Source organism: Ranitomeya imitator, chromosome 1 (genome assembly GCF_032444005.1).
Source record: "Ranitomeya imitator isolate aRanImi1 chromosome 1, aRanImi1.pri, whole genome shotgun sequence".
Taxonomy (NCBI): domain Eukaryota; kingdom Metazoa; phylum Chordata; class Amphibia; order Anura; family Dendrobatidae; genus Ranitomeya; species Ranitomeya imitator.
This window is the reverse complement of record NC_091282.1, coordinates 751,550,936-751,573,576: the sequence shown is the minus strand read 5'-3', so window position 1 is coordinate 751,573,576 and position 22,641 is coordinate 751,550,936.

Genomic DNA, 22,641 nt, shown 5'->3' with positions numbered 1-22,641 from the left:
CAGGAGTGAATTCAGCCACAGAATTCACAACAGGGCTGCCTTATATTTCAGTATCTGCCTATAGGGGGGCTGCCTTATACTTCAGGATCTGCCTATGGGGGGCTGCCTTATACTTCAGGATCTGTCTATAGGGGGCTGCCTTTTACTTCAGGATCTGCCTAAAGGAGGCTGCTTTATACTTCAGGATCTGCCTATAGGCGGGGCTGCCTTATACTTTAGGATCTGCCTTTAGGGGGGCTGCCTTATACTTCAGGATCTGCCTATTGGCGTGCTGCCTTACACTTCAGGATCTACCTATAGGGGGGTTGCCTTATACTTCAGGATCTGCCTATAGGGGTGCTGCCTTATACTTCAGGATCTGCCTATAGGGGGGTTGCCTTTTACTTCAGGATCTGCATATAGAGAGGTGCTGCCTTATACTTCAGGATCTGCCTATTGGCATGCTGCCTTATACTTCAGGATCTGCCTCTAGGGGGGTTGCCTTATACTTCAGGATCTGCCTATAGTGGGCTGCCTTATACTTCTGGATCTGCCTATAGGGGTGCTGCCCTATACTTCAGGATCTGCTTTTAGGGGTGCTGCCTTATACTTCAGGATCTGCCTATAGTGGGCTGCCTTATACTTCAGGATCTGCCTATAGGGGTGCTGCCCTATACTTCAGGATCTGCTTTTAGGGGTGCTGCCTTATACTTCAGGATCTGCCTATAGGGGGGCTGCATTAGACTTCAGGATCTGCCTATAGGGGGGCTGCCGTATACTTCAGGATCTGCCTATAGGGGGCTGCCTTATACTTCAGGATCTGCCTATATGGGTGCTGACTTATACTTCAGGATCTGCCTATAGGGGGGCTGCCTTATACTTCAGGATCGGCCTATAGGGGTGCTGCCTTATACTTCAGGATCTGCCTATTGGTGGGCTGCCTTATACTTCAGGATCTGCCTATAGGGTGGCTGCCTTATACTACAGGGTCTGCTTATATGGGTGCTGCCTTATATGTCAGGATCTGACTATAGGGGGGCTGCCTTATACTTCAGGATCTGCCTATAGGGGGGCTGCCTTATACTTCAGGATCTGCCTATATGGGGCTGCTTTATACTTCAGGATCTGCCTATAGGGGTGCTGCCTTATACTTCAGGATCTGACTATAGGGGGGATGCCTTATACTTCAGGATCTGCCTATAGGGAGGCTGCCTTATACTTCAGGATCTGCCTATAGGGGTGCCTATAGGGGTGGTGTAAAGCACCATGGAATAAATGGTGCTATAAAAATGTATTATAATAATAATAATAACGTTTGTGCAGCACTAGTGTCTGTATGGAGCATCTTATGGGGCCATAACATTTGTGCAGCACTATATGGGGCAAGTGTCTGTATGGAGCATCTTATGGGGCCATAATCAACATTTGTGCAGCATTATATTGGGCAAATGTGTCTATGGAGCATCTTATGGGGCCATTATTAACCTTTATGCAGGATTATATGGGGCATATTTTAATATGGAGCATCTTATGGGGCCATCATAAACTTTATGGAGCATTATATGGGGCTCCTGATTCAATATGGATATTCAAAAACACTTAACCTACTGATGTCTCAATTAATTTTACTTTTATTGGTATCTATTTTTACTTTTGACATTTACCGGTAGCTGCTGCATTTCCCACCCTAGGCTTATACTCGAGTCATTAAGTTTTCCCGATGTTTGTGGCAAAATTAGGGGGTCGGCTTATACTCGGGTTGGCTTATACTCAAGTATATACGGTACCTTAGTCTGGGCAGATTGTCTATTGTAAAGTGCTTTGTCAGTACATTCTTTACTCACCTGGGGGGATGTGTCTTTTTGCTGTGTTTTTCTATCGAAAATAATAAACTTTGTATATTTTTTGAGGTTGATCCCAATTGTGTGCATATCTTTTCTTGTTTTGGTTTATACTATATGTGTATATATATCCCTAAATACTCTGTGTGGTGCCCGCTACCCTTTCTTTTTGACATAATTATCGTGCGTTTCAGGTTGCGGATTAAAGGGAACCTGTCACCCCCGTTTTTTGAGATTGAGCTATAAATACTGTTAAATAGGGCCTGCGCTGTGTGTTCCTATAGTGTATGTAGTGTACCCCAATTCCCCATGTATGCTGAGAAATAACTTACCAAAGTCGCCGTTTTCGCCTGTCAATCAGGCTGGTCAGGTCGGGAGGGCGTGGTGACATCGGTGGTTCTTCCTCAGCTTTACGTTGGTGGCGTAGTGGCGTAGTGGTGAACAAGCAGCGCGCGATCTGCGCTGTAATCCCTTGCATCGGTGGGGGCGGCCATCTTCCTGGGGCCGCGCGTGCGCAGATCGAGTGCTCTGCTGCACGGGGCTTCAGGAAAATGGCCGCGGGATGCCGCGCGTGCGCATTAGAGATCGCGGCGGCCATTTTCCCAAAGCCGAGATGCAAACTCGGCTTTGGGAAAATGGCCGCCGCGATCTCTAATGCGCACGCGCGGCATCCCGCGGCCATTTTCCTGAAGCCCCGTGCAGCAGAGCACTCGATCTGCGCACGCGCGGCCCCAGGAAGATGGCCGCCCCCACCGATGCAAGGGATTACAGCGCAGATCGCGCGCTGCTTGTTCACCACTACGCCACTACGCCACCAACGTAAAGCTGAGGAAGAACCAGCGATGTCACCACGCCCTCCCGACCTGACCAGCCTGATTGACAGGCGAAAACGGCGACTTTGGTAAGTTATTTCTCAGCATACATAGGGAATCGGGGTACACTACATACACTATAGGAACACACAGCGCAGGCCCTATTTAACAGTATTTATAGCTCAATCTCAAAAAACGGGGTGACAGGTTCCCTTTAAACGCTGTGGATTCTACCGCAAATGTGAAACTAGCTTTATTGGATGGAGAAGGTTAGGTGATGTGTATTTGTGTAATGAGAGGTGTACGGCCTAATGATACAACGCCCTTTATCAGGGTGTGCAGAATTATTAGGCCGACGTCACACTAGCGTATAGCATCGGATGCGATATGCTAATGACCCTCGGCTCCTGCTCTGCAGCGAGCAGGAGCCGAGTGTCATGCGTCTGTGCTCCGAGCCTCTTGCACAGAGAGGATCGGAGCACAGCTGCGGAGGAGGCGGAGAAACTAATTTCTCTATCTCCTCCATTGCCGGGGTCCACGTATATCGCACAGCACTCGGATGATATCAGAGTGATGTGCTCTTAATTGGTCCATTTTACCAGAGGAACACAAGCTGCCTAAGGCCGGGGTCACACTGGCGACTTAAATGGATGAGTGCAATGCGATAAAAAAAAAATCGGACCAATGTTAAGCTGTAGGGCAGCTCCCAGCAGCCGATTTTTTGTCGGCCGTTTTCCTCGGTCTGAGACAATCGACCGACTCTCGACTCACTCGCACCCATATAAGCCTATGGGTGCGAGTGAGACAACGCACCCATAGGCTTATATGGGTGCGAGTGAGTCGAGAGTCGGTCGATTGTCTCAGACCGAGGAAAACGGCCGACAAAAAATCGGCTGCTGGGAGCTGCCCTACAGCTTAACATTGGTCCGATTTTTTTTTTATCGCATTGCACTCATCCATTTAAGTCGCCAGTGTGACCCCGGCCTTAGGCAGCTTGTGTTCCTCTGGTAAAATGGACCAATTAAGAGAAAATGATTACAATTTACAGAGGAATGCAGCACTCCTTCACTTCCTATGATAATGGGGCGTGATTACAGAACCAGCAAAAGTTTTGTTGCAAATAATCAACAGGCAGCAAAAAACATGTTGAGAAAAAACCCCACAAATTAACTGCTAAAGATTTGAGACTAATCATATGTTAAGTGACCAGCAGCCATTAGGCTAAGTTCACACTGGATGCTTTTGCTGTGTTTTTTATGCTAATTTTCAGCTGCTTTTTACAGTACCAGCTAAGCCTATGAGATTTCAGGTATCTCATGCACACACATTGTTTTTTTGCCATCAGTATTTTGTGCTTTGCATGGTTTTTTGGACATAGAGCATTTCACTTTTTTCAGCATTTTTCACCCATTGACTTGAATGGGTGGTGAAAAACGCACATATCATTTTTTTGCAGCATTTGTTGTCCCAAAACCTCATTCTTTGGAATATAACTTTTTTTCAGTACTAAACTTTATCAGCATGCACAAGAGAAAAATCTATAATGTCAAAACCGCAGCAAAAAACGCACAAAAACCACATCAAAATGCTGCAAAAAATTAAAGGAAAACATACTTTTTTTCTTCAGCTTCTTTACTGCCAAGAGACCTGGTTTTGCTGCAGAAAAAAAAATGCAGAAAAACCGCCCAGTGTGAACTTAGCCTTATCCTTTAGTGCAGTCATATTCCATAGCTGCAACCTCCCTGGAGGTCCAGAAGTCAGGGCCGCCATCAGGGCAGTAGTACCCTGACTAACGTATGGGGCCTTCTGAGCAGAGGGGGCCCGCATTGGGGCTCGATGAGCAGAGGGGGCACGCATCAAACCAAGCTCAACTTTTGTGTTTTTTTCATTATATTTTTGCACTCTGTGCAAACCGGGGTGTGAACTCCCTTTTCTGAGCTGGAAATTAAATTACACTTAAAGGCTTCTCCAGACTGGTGTTCACTGGTTGGGACCCAGTCCGTTTGTCTGCCCTTATTCACACACTGAGGTCAACTTTGACACATGGTAAGGTTTTTAATAGTAGACAGCGTAGGACCGTCCTGATCAGAGTTACCTTGTCGAGCTGGGATGGCTTTTATGCTGCTATTTTTTTTATCAAAAACACTATTATTATGAACTATGTGTTCTTTAAATGCACTTTTGCTTTTTATTTATCTAGTTACAGCAGGATTTTTTCTTATACTGTATACTATATGCAGAGGTCCTGCACGCTGTACGCTGACACTATAGAGAGAGCTCCTGTGTACAATGTCACTGGTGATCCCTGTATTAACTGTACACTGACAGTATATACAGAGCTCCTGTCTATAATGTCACTGGTGATCCCTGTATTACCTGTACATTGATACTATATACTGAGCTCCTGTGTATAATGTCTCCTGTGATCACTGTATTACCTGTACACAGATACTGCATACTAAGTACAGATCTCCTGTGTATAATGGTACTTATGGTGATAGTATTGTATTTTTTTTATTAATGATCAGCATTATAGTATTCAGTCACTAATATGTTGTCGGGCCATGGTGTGGCGGTATTTGTTCCTTGTATGTGCTATTATTTGGTCACTATTTGGTGGTAATATATGGTCTGGTCATGGTGTGGTGGTATTTGTCCCTTGTATGATATTATTCGGTCACTGTGGTGGTAATATGTGGTCTGGACATGGTGTGGCGATATTTTCTCCTTGTATGTGGTATTATAGGTCACTATATGGTGGTAATATGGTGTCTGGTCATGGTGTGGTGGTATTTGTCCCTTGTATGTGATATTATTGGTCATTTTAAAAATTGAAAAATAAATAAAAATATACCTAAATTGTATTGCACATTTTAACAAATGTTTAATAGGATAGAGTAGAGTAGGGCCCGGCCAAAAGAGTCTACCTTGTCGTGGTGGCAGATTTAAAAAATCTTTTGGCCAAAACAAGAGCTGCTGGCTATATGTGTGATCTGGTGATGGGAACTATTAATGTGTGATTGGTGAGAAGTGGAGTTTTTCCAATAGAGAGTGGTGGGACAGTGGACAGTTTGAGGGGTGGAGGCGGGTTTGGGGTAGAGCCTGTGAGGAGTCTCAAGGGGGCCCAAATTTTGCAGTAAGGGGTCCCAAAATTCTTAGTGGCAGCCCTGCCAGAAGTACAAGGTGTTCAGTGCTCCGAGACATGGCCGAGGTGAAGAGGCTGAGCCCGACCACCATTGGGCAAAACACAGAAGTACAAGGTGTTCAGTGCTCCATGACACAGCCGAGGTGATTAGGCCGATCTTGACCACCACTGAGGAAGACAGAAAAGTACAAGGTGTTCAGTTCTTAGAAGCAAGGCCAAGGTGAGGAGGCCGAGAAAAAAATACAATGAGCAAGACACAGTTCAGTGCTCAGTGACACGACCGAGGTGAGCAGGCAGAAACCCAACCACCACTGAGCAAGACACAGAAGTACAAGGTGTTCGGTGCTCAGAGACATGACCGAGGTGAGGAGGCTGAGCCCGACCACCACTGGGCAAGACACAGAAGTACAAGGTGCTCAGAGACACGGCCAAGGTGAGGAGGCCGCGCCCGGCTACCACTGGGCAAGCCACAGAAGTACAAGCTGTTCAGTACTCAAAGACACGGCCAAGGTGATTAGGCTTATCCTGACCACCACTGAAGAAGACAGAAAAGTACAAGGTGTTCAGTTCTTAGAAGCAAGGCTGAGGTGAGGAGGCCGAGAACAAACAACAATGAGCAAGACACAGTTCAGTGCTCAATGACACGGCCGAGGTGAGCAGGCAGAAACCCAACCACCACTGAGCAAGACGCAGAAGTACAAGGTGTTCAGTGCTCAGAGACACCGCCAAGTTGAGGAGGCTGAGCCCAACCACCCTCGAAAAAGAAACAAAAGTACAAGGTGCTCAGAGACATGGCCAAGGAGAGGAGGCCGAGCCCGACCACCACTGAAAAAGACACAGAAGTACAAGGTGCTCAGAGACACGGCCGAGGTGAGGAGGCTGAGCCAGACCACAATTGAATAAGACACAGAAGTACAAGATGTTCAGTGCTCAAAGATACGACTGAGGTGAGGAGGCCAAGCCCGACCACAATTGAACAAGACACAAAAGTACAAAATGTTCAGTGCTCAAAGACACGACCGAGGTGAGGAGGCCAAGCCCGACTACCACTGAGCAAGACACAGAAGTACAAGGTGTTCAGTGCTCAGAGACACGGCCAAGGAGAGGAGGCAGAAACCCGACCCCCACTGAGCGAGACACAGAAGTACAAGATGTTCAGTGCTCAAGGATACGACTGAGGTGAGGAGGCCAAGCCCGACCACAATTGAACAAGACACAAAAGTACAAAATGTTCAGTGCTCAAAGACACGACCAAGGTGAGGAGGCCAAGTCCGACTACCACTGAGCAAGACACAGAAGTACAAGGTGTTCAGTGCTCAGAGACACGGCCAAGGTGAGGAAGCAGAAACCCGACCCCCACTGAGCAACACACAGAAGTACAAGGTGTTCAGAGCTCAGAGACACGTCCGAGGTGAGGAGGATGAAACCAACCACCACTGAGCAAGATGCAGTGCAAAAACCATCTGGAAAAACACCAGGAAAAAATAAACACTAAACAAATTCCTCAAAAACTACCAAAGATAATTAAGCGGAAAAAGTTAGGCACTATAGGTTCAAACAGCTGTGTGTGCACAGACCCTAAGGCAGGTGGAGGGGAACCATTTTCCTGCATAAGGCTCTTTGGATATATATACCATCACTCGAAGGCTGTACAAAATCATCAACTTGAAAATTACCCTGCTATACTTGGTCAAACAATTAATTACCTCCTCCTAATGTGATGGCTGAAACTGCTTCTCTATAGTGAGGCTGTGCTGTTCGGTGGTATGGATGATGCTGCTACTCACAACTGATTTCACAGGTTTGCAGCAGTCTGGAGTGCTGTCACATAGAAGACACTGGGACTGGAGCATATACATGACATCGGATACACTGGGACTACTGTATACATCACATCGGATAAACTGGTACTGCTCTATTTACATCACACAGGACATACTGGGACTGCTGTATATCCATCACACAGGAGACACTGAGGCTGATGTATACATCACATCAGATACATTGGGATTGTTGTATACATCGCAACGGATAGACTTGGACTGCTGCATACATCACACAGGAGACACTAAGGCTGCGGTATACATCACATAGGAGACACTCGGACTGCTGTATACATCACGTAGGAGACACTGGGACTGGAACATATACATCACATCGGATACACTTGGACTGCTGTTTACATCACATAGGAGCCACTGGGACTGCTGTATACATCACATAGGAGCCACTGTGAATGGATCACATACATATCGTAGGAGCCACTTGAACTGGAGCACATACATCACATAGGAGGCACTGGGACTGCTGTATATACAGCACAACGCGACCGCTGCATAAAGTGTCCATAATGTGAAACCAGAACACATGAGCTGCGCGCACAGTGAACAAGCCCATAGAGACATGTTCACACCACCAAGAGGCTTGAAAACACAAAAAAGCACAGTAAAACCAAAAACACTCTGTTGCAAAAAAATCACAGTGGACAGTAAGTGCTGGTAAAAAGATGGAAAAAACAGGGCATTTGGTTGATACGCTTTTTGCAAAAAATGTATATTAAGCCGCTCTACCAAACGTCAAGGTATACCCATATCAGAGCAGTCCTAGCTAATGTATGTAATCCCTATCTGATGTATTTAAAACCTGGTCATATGTATAATACCTGTATGAGCAGGATTCAGAAAAGGAATGTCCATGTGGACACGCTGGACAGAATGGCTCCTGTGCGCACAGCTCAAAAAAAGAGGGGTGGAGGCCTCCCCAGTCTTGTGGACACAAGAAAACAATTACGTGAAACCAGAACACATGAGCTGCGCGCACAGTGAACAAGCCCGTAGAGACATGTTCACACCACCAAGAGACTTGAAAACACGTGTCCACATGGACATTCCTTTTCTGAATCCTGCTCATACAGGTATTGTACATATGACCAGGTTTTAAATACATCAGATAGGGATTACATACATTAGCTAGGACTGCTCTGATATGGGTATACCTTGACGTTTGGTAGAGCGGCTTAATATACATTTTTTGCAAAAAACGTATCAACCAAATACCCTGTTTTTTCCATCTTTTTACCAGCACTTGCTGTCCACTGTGATGTTTTTGCAACAGAGTGTTTTTGGTTTTACTGTGGTTTTTTTGTGTTTTAAAGTGTCCATAATGGTAGTTCCCTTTTCACCACTCCACAGGAACCGTGCTTCTTTGGTGCAATTTCCTACTAAAGTACCAGCAAATTTAGAGACAAACTGCTTCCCAGGCACCAGAGAGATCATTTTATTTATTTTATTCATCCAATATGCAGCTTCATCTGTTTTTTGTTCATGCGTGAAAAAGGCTGCTTGCTGGCAGAAACTTTGCTTTTATGATGCACTTTGAATGAATAAAGGAGATAGAATCATCTCTCTGGTGCCTTGCGAATTATTTGTCTCTGAGGCTGCTGTATACATCACATAGGAGACACTGGGACTGCTGTATATAATCACATGGGAGAAAGATGGCTGTATATACAGAACATCAGATACACTGGGACTGCTGTATACATCACATAGGAGGCACTGGGAGTGCTGTATATACATTATTATTTATTATTATAGCGCCATTTATTCCTCATTATGTGAGGTGGGGTATATATAATAAAAACAAGTACAATAATCTTAAAGAATACAAGTCACAATGGTACAGGAGAGAGGACCCTGCCTGCGAGGGCTCACAATCTACAAGGGATGGGTGAGGATACAGTAGGCGAGGGTAGAGCTGGTCGTGCAGTGGCTTAGTCGACCAGTGGTTACTGCAGGTTGTAGGCTTGTTGAAAGAGGGGGACTTTAGGTTCTTTTGAAAGTTTCCATGATAGGCGAGAGTCTGATATGTTGTGGTAGAGAGTTCCAGAGTAGGGGTGATACGTGGGATAAATCTTGTATGCGACTGTGGGAAGAGGAGATAAGAGGGGAGTAGAGAAGGAGATCTTATGAAATCGGAGGTTGAGTGCTGGTAAGTACCAGGAGACGAGGTCACAGATGTATGTAGGAGACAGGTTGTGGATGGCTTTGTTTGTCATGGTTAGGGTTTTGCACTGGAGTCGTTGGGTAATGGGGAGCCAGTGCAGGGATTGACAGAGGGGAGAGGCCGGTGAATAGCAGTGGGACAGGTGGATTAGTCGGGCAGCAGAGTTTAGAATACACTGAAGGAGTGTGAGAGTGTTAAAGGGGAGGCCACCGAGCAGGAGGTTGCAGTAGTCAAGGCGGGAGATGATAAGGGCATGGACTAGGATTTTTGCAGATTCTTGGTTGAGGAATGTACGGATCCGGGAAATATTTTTGTGTTGAAGTCGACAGGAAGTGGAAAGGAGCTTGGAAATGTGGTTTGAAGGAGAGATCGGTGTCAAGGATTACCCCGAGGCAGCGAGCTTGTGGGACTGGGGAGACTGGGTAGCCATTTACTTTAAAGGGAATGTCACCTTTTTCATATATAAGCTGCGGCCACCGCCTTTAGGGGCTTACCTACAGTATTCTGTAATGCTGTAGATAAGCCCCCGCTGTAACCTGAAAAATAATAAAAACAAGCTAACAGTAATGGGTCTAGCCCATTTTGGCGCTCACTGAAGAGCTGGAGGAAGGTGCGTTTCAGTGCTCCTTTCATTTTGGTGCTGGTGCTGTGATGCCATTGTTGCTGTGGTTTAGTGCTGGTAGGGCGGCGTGGTCTGGAGTTATGGGGACTCAGTCTTGCAGCATGGGTGCTGTGGGGCAACAGGCTGTCTGCCCTGCTGGTGCATTGCCGCTGTGGCGGTGGTCGCTGCACAGCTCCACTCCATTAGGGCGGTAGGACCCACTACGAGGTTTGCCGTGACGTGGCAGTGGGCTTCATACAGTCTGATCAGAATGTTAAACTAAGAACCTCATGTTCAGTTAAATTTTTGCCTAGTGGCTTTAGATCAACGCATGATTTTTGGAGGTGCGGTTCATGCATTTTTTTTAGATTATACTCACCTGGGGGGCGGTACGGTGCTGTCCGGCACCTCCCATCTTCATGCGATGATGTCCTCTTCCTGTCACAGCTCCTGCGCAGGCATACTTTATCTGCCCTGTTGAGGGCAGAACAAAGTACTGCAGTGCGCAGGCGCTGGACCTCTCTGAGCTTTCCTGGCGCCTGCGCACTGCAGTACTTTACACTGCCCTCAACAGGGCAGATAAAGTACGCCTGCACAGGAGCCACGACAGGAAGAGGACATCATCGCATGAAGATGGAAGGTGCCGGACCCGGACCGCCCCCCCAGGTGAGTATAATCTAACTTGCTTTTCTTAGCTTTCAGGTTACATCGGGGTCTTATCTACAGCATTACAGAATGCTGTAGATAAGTCCCTGATGGCGGTGGCCAAAGCTTATACACGAAAAAGTAGGTGACAGATTCCCTTTAATGGATAGGTCCGTTAGGGGAAGGGGGTCGAGTGAGATGGGGGAAAGATGGTGAATTCTGTTTTGTCCATAATAAGTTTTAGAAATCTAGCAGAGAAGGATGAAATAGCGGACAGACATTGAGGGATTCTGATTAGTAGGGTGGTGATATCTGGTCCAGAGATGTAGATCTGCGTGTCATCAGCATAGAGGTGATACTGAAAACCGTGAGAATCTATGAGCTGTCCCAGGCCAAAGATGTAAATGGAAAAGAGCAGGGGCCCTAGGACTGAACCTTGCGGGACTCTGACAGATAGGGGGCGAGGTGAGGAGGTGGTGTGCATCACCCTGGGACTGCTGTATACATCACATCTGATACACTTGGAGTGCTATATATATACACATCACAAGAGACACTGAGGTTGTCCTTGCTGTCTTCACCTGTGGGATGTTAACGCAGCAACACTGCCCACAAAGTACATCTAGACACTCGCCAGGACGTAATCCTTCATTGCATTTGTGCAGTGTTCAGTACTTAATGCTGCGGGTTGCAGTGCAAGAAGGAACTAGATGGGCATTTCCTGAAGGAAATACATGGTGCTTGAACAGTGCTGCCAGCTGCCAATGAATCTCAGGAGCAAGTCTGGCATGCAGGGCACTGACCCTGGGTAGCCATTTTGGCCCCTTGATAGCCACTTTTATGTGCAGGCCCCTTGTTAGCCACTTTGGCCCCTTGGTAGCTATTTTAGCATGCAGGAATCCTTGGTAGCCACTTTGGTGCAAACAGCCCCTCGGCAGCCACTTTGGCCACATCCCCCTATATACAGACATCACTCCTATATACAGACATCCCCCAATATACAGACATCACTCCTATATACAGAGATGCCTCTATATAGACACCACTCCTATAAAGACTCCACTCCTATACACTGACACCCCCTCTATACAGACTCCACTCCTATACACAGACATCCCCCTATATACAGACACCACTCCTACATACAGACATCCCTCTATATACAGACACCACACCTATATACAGGCATCTCCCTATATATAGACATCCCTCTATATACAGACACCCTCCTATATATATGTTCAGGAGAGCCATAAGATCAAATACTTAATTAACCTCAAGACATAAGAGATTGAGGGAAGTGACCCATAACGTGTATTGTTTAACCTTACAAGCTTTCTCAGATCAAAGTGAGACCCTAAAGATGGCTGCCATTTCCTGTCTCAGCATACCATGTGGCTAGTATCCAAGATGACGCCCACCCTGATGACCTCATGGATCCACCCAGTGACGCCCACCTTGATGACCTCTTGGACCAACCCACCCTGATGACCTCATGGATCCACCCATGGAATTGCTCATTGCCCAACCCACTAACCAATGGAATGCATCCGATCACTCCCATTTTAGAACTAACTGAGCCCCCTTACAGGGGATATATAAATCTGTGTCCTGATAAAATAAAGCCCTTCTTGGAGCTGAGCCATAGCTTGATCAAGGAGAGTTTACATCTGACTGTGTGTGTCTGGTGTATTTCTTTGGTGCGCACCTGATCAATATCCATTAGGCCAGGAGTAGGCAACTAAGTGAACATTTATTATTTGTTCAACCTAACAAATTTGGCGCCCAATGTGGGGCCAGCAGAGGAAGAGCCCTGAACCCTGAGGACCGGCGAGTGGAACAGCAGGAAGCGCTGAATACCCCGAACCTGGAGAATGATCACCTCCTTATTAGAACATGGTAAGTCTGCTGATTTTTATAATCTGTAGTCTTTACCTGTGTCCTTCGGGGTATCCTGTGCAGATTGCCTGACCGTGCCCGGTTTTCGCGGTATCTGTAAGACGGCAGAAGGGTCTCTCCGCTGCTGGTCATTTAATTGCAAGAACCGTCACATGTTTTAGTTGCCTACTGCCTGTTACGTGTTGTGAAGAGGGGAGATGACTGGTAGATAAGAGAGCAAGTGGTGATACGATTTTCAGTTCTGTATAGGAGAGACTAGGACTTGAGTAATTGACTCGGCCTAGTAGGGGCCCGTTAAACTTGGAGTGAGATGACTCAGTTCGGCGCCTATTAAATTGTGTAGCGGCCTGTTAAACTTCAAGTGAGATGACTCAGTTCGAGCCAATTAAATTTAATTTTGCCTCGAGACATCGAGTGAATTGACTCTGCATGGGGACTGGTAATTTAGGAATAATTGGTTTGCAAAGTACGGAACACGGAAGTCAGACAGGGACCACGTGACAAGAAGGAATAGGAACAGAGTGCTGCAGACTCAGTTCTCTTTGGAATCTCAGGTTTGAGTCATCTCCCGCATCTTATTGTTTGGTGTTTGTTATTTTGATAGATATAGATATCTATAGAAAGATGGAGAAAGTAATGCAGTTCTGCCGTATTGGCACTAAGCCAAATTCAGATGGCAAGCTAGACCTGTGTACATTAGTAGCGACTCGTGAAGGGAGGAGTCATGTTAAACAATGTAAAAAGCTCATGAAGTTGTGTGGAATGCCAGAAGGGGGGAGGTTACAGCCCCTGGAGTGGAAGATTGTCTTGAAAGAAAGGAAAGGTATCCTAGAAGATAATGGATTGTTGTCTATTGCTAGGACAGAGGAAAAAGTCTCTGAAAGTTTGTATAGAGAAATTGGAAATTGGGTAGAAGAGGAAAGGAATAAAAATAAGAGTTTTGAGTTATGTGTATTACAAAAATATATCCTGTGAGCGGCCACCACCATATAATGGTGGCCCAGAGCCGTGTGCTAATTTTAACAGCAGCCATTTTGTGGATGGCAAATGTGTTAATGCTGGTAGCAGCCATTTTGTGGATAGTAAATTTGTTAATGCTGGTAGCAGCCATTTTGTGGATGGTAAATTTGTTAATGCTGGCAGCAGCCATTTTGTGGATGGAAAATGTGTTAATGCTGGTAGCAGCCATTTTGTGGATGGTAAATTTGTTAATGCTGGCAGCAATTTTGTGGATGGCAAATGTAATTCTGACGGCGGCCATTTTGTGGATCGCAAAAGTGTTAATTCTAATGGTGGCCATTTTGTGGATGGCAAATGTAATTCTGACGGTGGCCATTTTGTGGATGGCAAAAGTGTTAATGCTGGCAGCAGCCATTTTGTGGATGGCAAATGTAATTCTGACGGCGGCCATTTTGTGGATGGAAAAAGTGTTAATTCTAATGATGGCTATTTTGTGGATGGCAAATGTAATTTTGGCGGCGGCAATTTTGGTGGTGAACATCTTAGTCTAAGGCTACATACCACATCACAAAATCCTTGTTACCCAGTAATGACCACTAACGGCCAATACTATATTCCTTCGGGAAGTGAACAGGCTTTACCCATGTTTCCTGTCTCAGTGGTTTCCAATGGGGCACTGACCCTTTCCCCTATCTAGCAATCCTCCCACCTGGATCGTCCCCTGCACCGACCCTTTCTACTGTCACTTCCACTGCCAATTTAACCGCACACCCACATGAGATGCTCCAAGCAATGGCCTCTCCTCCCAACGCTTCCATTACAACAGCACTCTCACACAGTCTACCTAATCCTATATCCGGTACCTCACAGGCTCTCTCGCAGCCAAGCGCACACCTGTATGGGATGGTGGCACCTGTATCAAGGGGGGGCTCAATCTGGGAGGGGGGTACCAATAGCACAGGAAGCACAAAGGGGAGGGAATGTTGGCAACCTGTTTTTGAAAAAGAACTTCCTGAGGGACCCTTGTTAGTGATGGGAAAGGGTGACATAACAATGGATATAGAAAAAACAGCCGCACACTCAAGACTTGCAGGTTTTTACGTGAAAGTTGTATTTTTTATTATTAGTACAGGCATCACCAAATGCTTATTAGTGTTCAGAGAAAATGACGGATACTTTAAGTTACGGTTAACGTTTCGACCAAGGCTGGTTTTTGTCAAAACCACACTTCTAATGGAGGGTAGAAAAGGTGCAGAAGCAGTCTGGAGTAGGCGAAGTCTGCAAGGGTCCTGTAGCACTGAGTCCGTCACACTGGTGATGGACTGCTTCTGCACCTTTTCTACCCTCCATTAGAAGTGTGGTTTTGACAAAGACCAGCCTTGGTCGAGGTACTGACAATACCCGAAATAATCCAGCGGGTTGTCCTGAGAGTACTACCCCCAGCGCTGAAAAGGTGGGTAAGCCAAGGAAATCCCACGACAGCGGATCAACTTGTGGAGTTGGTCGAGCGTTATTCCGTGGCAGAAGGACTTCCCGACGACACCGCCAACCCCCGGTCTGTGCCTCCTCCTCGTGGAACCGGTAAGACTGTTCCAGGGACCACGGGTGAAGGAAAATCGCTTAAAACTGTGGGGGAGGAGTCCGGGACTGCTCGCACTCCGAGACCAAGAGTATAGGACGGTGGTCTCAGTAGGGGACCTGTTAGGTGTTTCCGCTGCCATGAGAAGGGTCATGTTTCTGCGAACTGTCCTGTTACCGCTGAACCCATGCAGTGCGACGTTATAGACTCTAGAAAACACATGTCTTTGGTTACACAGCTAGCGAGTGTGAATGCGGGTCAAAATGATACAGTGAAACACCTGTGTGAATTATCTGTTGATGGGAAAAATGTTGTGGCATTACTAGACTCTGGTGAAAGCTAGTCTGGTGGCACTTCCGTCTGGTCCGTCTGACAAGTTTTCTGTGACGTGTGTGCATGGTGACACCCGCTCGTACTTAACAGCGGTCATATGGATTTCCACTCCCTATGGGTCAGTGCAGCACAAAGTGGGACTCGTTCCCGCATTGTTACAGGATGTAATCCTGGGCAGGGATTTTCCCTATTTCTGGCAGTTGTGGGAGAATCAGTTGCTCCTTCACGGTAGCTGTACCCGTGAATCTTCTCCCATGCCATCTGGAGATCCCGAGTCCCTAGAGGAGACCCCACAGGAAGATGTTGCTGGGGAGGTTAGTGAATCTAACCTTCAGTACCCCTTCTCCGCCATGGCGGGGGAAACAGAGGAAACTGAGGAACCTCAGCGAGAGGCGGAGGCAGACAGCCATCCGGCACCCTGCCTGCCAGATTTGGGAGTCCAGGTGGATGACTTCCACAGCGAGCAAATGAAAGATCCTACCCTGACTCCGGCTAGGAAAAATGTAAAAATGATAGATGGGGTACCCGTAGAACCTGACACTAGGCTAGCGTACCCGTATATGGTTCTTGAAAATGATTTGCTCTACCATGTAGAAAAAAAAGGGGAAGACACAGTGCAACGGTTAGTGGTACCCAAACCTTATCGGCGGAAGGTACTGGATTTGGCCCACAGACATATAATGGGGGGACATCTGGGGGTACAGAAAACCACAGAAAGGATATCGCATTGTTTTGTGTGGCCTGGAATACATTGTGATGTGCGTAACTATTGTGAGTCCTGTCCAGAGTGCCAAATCGCGGCCCCTAAATCTCAGTTCCGTAGCCCTTTGGTACCCCTTCCTATCATCGGGGTCCCTTTTGAGAGAATTGGGATGGATTTGGTTGGGCCCCTTCCCCGATCCGCACGTGGGCACCAACATATCCTCGTCATCATGGACTATGCCACTCGTTACCCGGAAGCCGTCCCTTTGCGTAACACAGCTACCAAGACGATCGCCAAGGAATTGGTACAAGTGTTTAGTCGGGTGGGAATTCCAAAACAGATACTCACCGACCAGGGGACTCCCTTTATGTCGAGGGTAATGAAGGAGCTCTGCAGGCTCTTACAAATAGACCCGTTGCGTACGTCTGTCTATCACCCTCAAACAGATGGCCTGGTTGAGCGCTTCAACAAAACTTTAAAACAGATGCTCCAGAAGGCGATAGACAAAGATGGGAAGAACTGGGATTACTTGTTACCCTAATTGCTGTTTGCCATTAGGGAAGTTCCCCAGTCTTCCACAGGGTTTTCGCCTTTCGAACTGTTGTACGCCCGTCGTCCCCGGGGACTGCTGGACGTCGCAAAAGAAACCTGGGAAGGTCAAGTCACTCCCTTTAAAACGGTGATCGACCATGTAACACAAATGCAGGATCGTATTGCCGCTGTCATGCCCATTGTTAGGGACCATATGTTACAGGCCCAGGGAGCCCAGAGGCAAAGTTATGATAGAGGCGCTAAGGTCCGTACATTTGCACCCGGCGATAGGGTGTTGGTCCTAATCCCTACGGTGGATAGTAAATTCCTGGCGAAATGGCAGGGCCCATTTGAGGTCCGAGAAAGAGTTGGTGAAGTGAACTATAAAGTGTACCAGCCGGGTAAGAGAAAACCGGAACAGATTTATCATGTGAATCTGATAAAATCCTGGAAAGACCGCTCTGCCCTAACGGCGGATCTGCCCCGTCCTGTTTGTTCACCTACTGTACCAGAGGTGCAGGTTGCTGAGACTCTCTCAGAACGACAAAAATCTGAGGTTAAGCAATTTTTGTTACAGAACCGACAGTTTTTCTCCGAAAAACCTGGCCGGACTAAGTTGGTGAAACATGAGATTGTCACAGAGCCTGGCGTCACTGTTCATGTGAAGCCCTACTGGATTCCGGAAGCCCGCCGTGAAGCCGTCTCCCGGGAAGTGATGGCAATGTTGGACTTAGGAGTCATTGAGGAGTCACACAGCGCCTGGTCCAGTCCAATTGTGTTGTTACCTAAACCGGATGGCTCCATCCGGTTTTGTAATGACTTTAGGAAACTGAATGCAGTTTCTAAATTTGATGCGTACCCTATGCCCCGGGTCGATGAGTTGATCGACCGGCTTGGTAAAGCCCGATACATTACGACCCTGGATTTAACAAAGGGGTACTGGCAGATTCCCCTGGCCGAGGCGGCCAGAGAGAAGACGGCATTTGCTACACCGGAAGGTCTGTTCCAGTATGTCTATATGCCGTTTGGACTTCACGGAGCTCCCGCAACGTTCCAGAGATTGATGGATCGAGTCTTGAGGCCTCACAGACAGTACGCTTCTGCCTACCTGGATGACATCGTAATTTACAGCATGGACTGGGAAACTCATCTCCAGAAGGTACAAGCGGTGATTGATGACCTGCGAGATGCAGGTTTAACGGCAAACCCCAAGAAATGCCACATCGGGCTTGAAGAAGCCCGATACTTGGGCTACGTGATTGGCCGAGGAGTGGTTAAACCCCAGATCAACAAAATACAGGCAATTCAGGGCTGGCCACAACCAGTGAGCAAGAAACAAGTGCAGGCTTTCCTGGGGATTGCCGGCTATTATCGCCGGTTCATACCCAATTTTGCAGCCATGGCTACTCCCTTGACGGATCTTACCAAGGGGAAGGGTTCCGTCATGGTAAAATGGACCTCAGCTGCTGAAGAGGCCTTCCACAGCCTGAAACGGGCTTTGTGCTCTCAGCCCGTACTAGTGACTCCTGATTTCAGCAGCGAGTTTGTGGTACAAACTGATGCCTCTGATACTGGTGTCGGAGCTGTACTTTCCCAGGTGAGGGACGGAGTCGAACACCCGGTCCTCTAGCTCAGTCGGAAACTGAATGTACATGAGCAGAGGTATGCGGTGGTTGAAAAAGAGTGCCTAGCCATTAAATGGGCTCTCGACTCCCTCAAGTATTACCTGGCCGGTAGGAAGTTTAGGCTGGTCGCAGACCATGCCCCTCTCAAGTGGATGCACCTCCACAAGGACCGTAATAGTCAGGTAACCCGGTGGTTCCTTGCCCTGCAGGCTTACTCTTTTACGGTGGAGCACCGACCTGGGGTGCAGATGGGGAACGCCGATGCCCTATCCCGAGTGCACTGTTTCAAAAGTGTTCTTGCTCGACCGGAGTGGTCTGAGCAAGGGGGGGGGGGATACGTAAGACTCATGCTGGTGTGGTAGTTGGAGGCAGGTATATCTCGCCCAGGTGTTTGTCCTATGTGAATTAGGCCACTCAGTATCTTCAGGGTGCTAATGGGTTAATGATTGCAGGAATAAAAGATGACCAGCTGGGTGTTTCCAGTGTCTGCCTGGGGCACACAGATTGCCTGCCTGTGTGGGACAAACGTGAGTGAAGAGCTCTGCTCAAGAATTGTGTGATGTTAGCTGGGTGGGAGAAGCCCCCCCAGTTGTTGAGATAGCAAAGTATTTGTTTAGTTAGTGCCGGACAGGCTAGGATTTATTTTTGTTTTGTTTTTTGTGTTGCTTTCACGTTAATAAATCTGACCTGAGGTCAGCCTGCTCAGAAACCTGCTGTACGCCTCAGATTCAATGCACAAACCACGTGTCCTTTGACCCCAGCAAAGGCGATCCCAGAGTGTTTTGTCACAGTAGCTAGAGCTATAGTGGAAGCAGGAGGGGTGACTATTGAGGCTGACAGTCAAATCATTGTTGAGTCACGTGGTCAGATAGCTGTTGGGGACATAGCGGTGACTAAAGCTGGCAATCTTCCGTGTAGAATCATCATACACGCTGTGTGACCCCTACTTTATTAATTAGTAATGAGGACAGGACTGTTAAAGCTTTTAAGACTGCCTGCGTCACCTGGACCCCACACCATGATACTGGAGCTGCCCAAATAGAGCCCCTCATTCCAGGACTGTTACCTCCTCCTGCTCCTCATACACAAGGGATTACATCTGTACTCCTGGTGCCATCTCTACTCCCACCTCAGGTGTCACCACCAACAGTGCCAATGCTCATGTCTGAGCCCACCCTCTACGTCACTTTTACACCCCAGCAAGCTGCTACTCTGTTGAACCAACTTCCAGATCCAGAAAAACAGCCGATGCCTTTCTACAGAAGCATGCTGCAAATCCAAAGGAATTACTCAGCCACGTGCAAGATCTCATTTCCCTGGCAAATCTTAAAGCAGGCGATGCATATTGGCCTGTTATAGAAATCACGTTCAATGATGCCTCACTTGCCAGTGTCACTACATGGGACTCTGGTGTTGAGTTCTGCCAACAACTTAAGACATGGGCCTCGGATGAGTTGGCTGACCTATCACTTAATCACTTATTGTCGCCAATGGATTCCAGATGCCTCCAAGCTGATGCAGCCATTGTACGATGACCTCAAGACGTCAGCGTTTCCACTATGTCCGTGGAAGCTTTCTACTCTCTTAAACAGGCCATGCAGTCTGCACCAGCTCTTGGAATCCCAAATTCTGATATCATCTTAAGACATCTGGTTCTCTTAATGGCTCCACACAACATAAAAGCTACGTATTTTAGAAACCTAAACGTCTGTCGCTGCAGCGTCATATGAGACTCCAATGTTCCCTCTTGGAACTCTTGTCCGCTGCACCATCCTCAACCCGTCCATGTTGCTTCCTCTTTCCAGGGGGGATGTGGATGATGATGCTGATGCTCTTGGAGAAGATGCCTCTACACACTCAGTGGATCATGACTGTCTCGAACAAATGCAGGAAGAAGCAGCCTCCAAGAAAAACGTGTCTGAAGACCCAATCCACATGCTGACCTGACGTGTCTGAAGACTTATGCCCACAGCTGACGTTCTTCACTGATGGTTCCAGATTTGCAGATGAAACAGGAAGGTTCCATATGGGATTTGCCGTGGTTACACATGAAAAGGTCATCTCAGCCGGATCCCTACTACCGCACATGTCTGCACAAGAAGCGGAACTTAAGGCTTTGACGTTGGCTTTTCAGGAAGCGACGGAGAAGGTGGTCAACATCTACACGGATTCAGGATGTGCTTTCAGAGCGGCTCATGACTTTGGCAGTGTCTGGGAAGCCAGAGGATACCTAGCGTCCAGTGGAACTCCTGTGAAACATGCTGCTACCATACAAGAACTTGTGGCCGCTCTAGATCTACCTTCAGAGGTTGCAGTGATCGAGATCAAAGGTCATGGGAGATCGGATTCTCCAGAAGCAAGGGGGAACTTCTTTGCTGACAAAACAGCAAAAACCTATGCTGCGGATCCATTTGGGAAAGAGAAAGCAGCGGTGTACGTGACACAAGACACTGAAGAAGGGACTAAAGGCTCTCTTATGAGGATTATCCATCTACATCAAGACAAGACATCAGATGATGAAAAAAAAGTCATAACAAGAAGGAGGAGCTAAAAGGATGAAGATGGAGTCTGAAGGGTGAACAAAAAGCTCTGTCTACCCCGTAATCTGTACCCCTCGGTGACAGAATGGGCACACGGTATCACCCACAGAGGCAAGAATCAGAAGACTGACCTGATTTGGAAGACTTATATGGCACCTGGGATCTCTACTGTCACCCAAAAATATTGCAAGACCTGCCTTGTGTGTGCAACATGCAATCCAGCACCGCCTCAGAAAGTTACTCAGAAACATTGCCTAAACCACTCTATCCCTTTCAGAGAATTCAGATAGATCACATTCAAATGACAACAGTAGGGAAGCATGAGTATGTTCTGGTAGTGACTGACATGTTCTCAGGTTGGCCTCAAGCCTATCCAGTAACCAACATGACTGCCAGAGTGACTGTTAAGAGACTGATGACTGAAGTAGTATGCAGATATGGGGTCCCAGAGGTATTTGAGAGTGACCAAGTACCCGCATTCATTGCAGCACTGTCTAAGGAACTATGGACATTGGTGGGAGCTGATTTGGGTTTACATACTCCATATCACCCACAGAGCAGTGGGAAAGTAGAAACACTGAATGGCACCTTGAAAAATAAAATACTGAAAGCCAGTCAGGAGGTCAAACCTCCTTGGACAGACATTTTGTCCGTTGCCTTATACTCAGTCAGAAACACTCCAAGGGGTCCCACTAAACTCACACCATACAAGATTCTTTTTGGGGGGCCTCCAAGGTTGGGTCAATATTTTCCACAACAGCTAGCCTTAGGAAGTGATACTCTTGGAAATTATGTAATTGTCCTTACTAAAAACTGTCAGTAACACATGTACAAGTTTTATCATCCATTCCAGGTCCAGATTCCAGTGAAGGTACCTATACTCTCCAACCTGGTGACTACGTGCTGGTAAAGAAGTGCATCAGAAAGACATCCCTGGAGTCGTGTTTTAAGGGTCCCTACCAATTGCTCCTGACTACTCCTACTTCGGTCAGGATTGCGGAGCGTCTCCTGGATCCATCTCTCACATTATAAACTTGTTAGACAGTTAGGGACAGAGTAGGATCTGACCTGCTTGTCAAAGTCCAGCTACAAAGGGAGGTTTTCCACAAGGGAAAACTTGTCTCAAACTGGTGAAAACTCCAATTCCCCCCTCCCGGGGCGAGACGGTCAGATCTAGGATGTTACATCAGGGTGAGTCACATGCGTATTTTAGTTAACCATGGATATGGGAGATTGGAGAGTAATAGATCCAGCAGGTAGAAAAGTCCCGAGGACACGGGTAGCGCGCTCCGATATACCTCCTGATATATCCATAATTGGTCACATTCTCTGGTGTCTATAGCGTCCGTATTGTCATGAAGCCTCTGATGTCATAGTGACTCTTAACACCGGTGGGTTAGGGAACCACGGTGGGATCAAGATAAAAAAAAGGGTTAATAAAGT